The following is a 2827-nucleotide window of genomic DNA, read 5'->3' as shown; positions in this document are numbered from 1 at the left end:
TTACATCTGAATTACTGTGGTATTTCTGCTTAAAGTCTGTCACTGAAATATGCTTCACTGCGATATTTGGATGCCTGGTGATGTCATTTTGGCCACAGAAGTGGCTTTAGTTCTCGATGGTTACACTTAGACTTCGCTGGTACAGTCATGAGAACAAAGTCCCCCATTCTGGAACTAACTGCCCTCATTTGTGTGCATCCATCACCACTGCCAAATTGAAAGCATAGACTACTGGAGACATCAAATTTTTCTTCCTGTGGGATGAGATGCCAATGTATCATAATCAGCCACCACCCAAATGCTTCACGAGTGATATTGAACGTTCCCAACAGGGGAGTCTTGCCTACATACATTCTCATATTTTAAGGAATCAAACTCAAATGAGGTTTGAAAGACTCAATTGTATGAAATAAAAATTATATCTGGGGCCTTTGGTACAGATTCTACTTTTCACTTATTTGTTTCATTTTACTTCAAAAACAATACAGGTTCATTGCAACAGTTCATTGGTATAGAACTATATAGAAAGTGTATTCTGAATCTCTCCCCTCTTTAATCCCATTCCTTTGAGATAACCAAAATCAACCTTCTCTGCTCCTCAATAACTTTTGACAGGTACAAAAAGTTATGCGTTTCTCAATTACTATCAATAAGAGAATATCAGGCATAATCATTTTCAGCTTGTTTTTCTTACCTAGCATACAACCTTAAATATCAATATTAATAATCTTTTAAATCTCAGTTCATCCTTTTAAACATCCATATGCTATCACTGAGTGTTACCAATCCACAAATCATTTAACCATTTTTTTTCTAAGCTAAGTTTTCTGAGATTCTCAGATGTTTCCCACCGAGAATGTTCTTGCCTTTAACTGTGACTGCCTAGAGTTGGAGGCAATTCCTACATCAAATATCTATAGATAGATAGATAGATTATATATATATATATATATTTCTAGGCCAGGGAAGCAGATTGGCTAATCACAGATCTTTACCTCTTGCTTCTATCTGCCAAACCCAATTCCCAAGCCCCATGCCCAGCTCTGTCGCAGAGCTTAGGTGCTAGGGCCAGTCCTTGCTCTTTGTCCCATTCCAAGGGGACTAAGCAAGTTCTGTTGGAACACCTTGATTTTCTCCCTCCTGAGGACCCCTCATCTCTTACCCCTCTATCCATCCCAATTCCTATCAGTTCTCAATGCCTAGAAATGCATTAAGCCCAGAACTCCCAGGGGCCACACCTGGCAGGAACACAGAAGTATCCCCTACTGAGTAACACATACAGCCAGGACAATCTCCTAAGAATCCGAGAGGGTAACAGGAACCAAGGAGCAAAACACCCACCCAACAAATACAAGACCAGATATGAGCACCTACCGTTGCGTGACAAACCCTGATACCTAGACTCCAGTGTAATAACAGAATCAATAACAACCAGGGCAAAGTATCTCCACTAGAGCCCAGCCACCCTACCACAGGAGGCCCTGAACAAAGCAGAATAGCTGAAGCACAAAACAGGGACCTTAAAATGGCCTTTATAAACATCATAGAGTATTGGGGAGCCTTGCTATTAAGGTAGCAGTCCCCCAAGACCAATTGGCTTTCTGAGCCCAGTCCAAAATGGAGGCTCCCCTTCTCTGTAGGGCTTCCCTGTCTCTGCCTGTCTTTGGACAGTGTCCCTGAGCACATGTGGGCAGCCTTGGCTGGCCTCATCGGAAAAGTGACCTTGTACAGAACTTTCTGCAAGGCTGCACAACTCAGCACACTCCCCTCCCTGGCTTCTCGTTTGAATGATAATGAGGTGCTGTAGTATTAACCAATCAGCCCTTTTCACCTGTATACCGGGGGCGGGGGGGGGGGGGGGGAACAAGAAACAAAAAACCCTTATAGACCCTATCCCTGAAATATACTTGAAATATACTTGTCTTGTTACAGTAATCTCCAGAGGTCATTCTACTGTACTCAGTTCTTCTCCCCTCAGGCTGGTGGCCAACCTGGGAAGAAAGGGGGCTGTCTTAGTTATCGTTTTACTGCTGTGAACAGACACCATGACAAAGGCAACTCTTATAAGGACAACATTTAATTGGGGCTGGCTTAGAGGTTCAGAGGTTCAGTCCATAATCATCAAGGCAGGAGCATGGCAGCGTCCAGGCAGGCATGGTGCAGGAGGAGCTGAGAGTTCTACATCTTTATCTGAAGGCTGCTAGCAGAATACTGGCTTCCAGACAGCTAGGACTAGGATCTTAAAGCCCACGCCCACAGTGACACACCTATTCCAAAAAGGACACACCTCCAAATAGTACCACTCCCTGGTCCAAACATATACAAACCATCACATTCCACTCCCTGGTCCCCACAGGCTTATTCAGACACGAGTCTATGGGGGCCATGCCTAGCTATGGCATAATTTAAAATATATTTAGTCCAACTTCCAAAGTCCTCATAGTCTATAGCAGTCTCAACAAAGTTAAAAGTCCAAAGCTCAAAGTCTCTTCTGAAATCCATCTAATCACTTAACTACAATCCCAAAAGCAAGACAGGAAACCAGCTGGGCAAACTCCAAACACTGTATCACCAAGGATGATGTCAAAGCAGTCTTCAGATCTCCAACTCCTTTTTCATCTTTGTTGACTGCAAGAAACGTATTTCTCCTGTGCTGGTTACACTCCCTGTTAGCAGCTTTCCTCAGCAGTTAGCCCCTGGCTCTGGTGTCTCAAACACTTGGGGTATCCAAGGTAACTTCAATGTTACAGATTCTTGTTTAATGTCTGTGATCCACACATGATCTTCTCACTTCTAAAGGGCTAGTGTCACTTCTTCAGCTCTGCCC

The sequence above is a fragment of the Apodemus sylvaticus genome, chromosome 19 (genome assembly GCF_947179515.1).
Source record: "Apodemus sylvaticus chromosome 19, mApoSyl1.1, whole genome shotgun sequence".
Lineage (NCBI taxonomy): Eukaryota > Metazoa > Chordata > Mammalia > Rodentia > Muridae > Apodemus > Apodemus sylvaticus.
The sequence above is the reverse complement of the archived record's forward strand: the minus strand, read 5'-3'. Positions refer to the sequence as shown.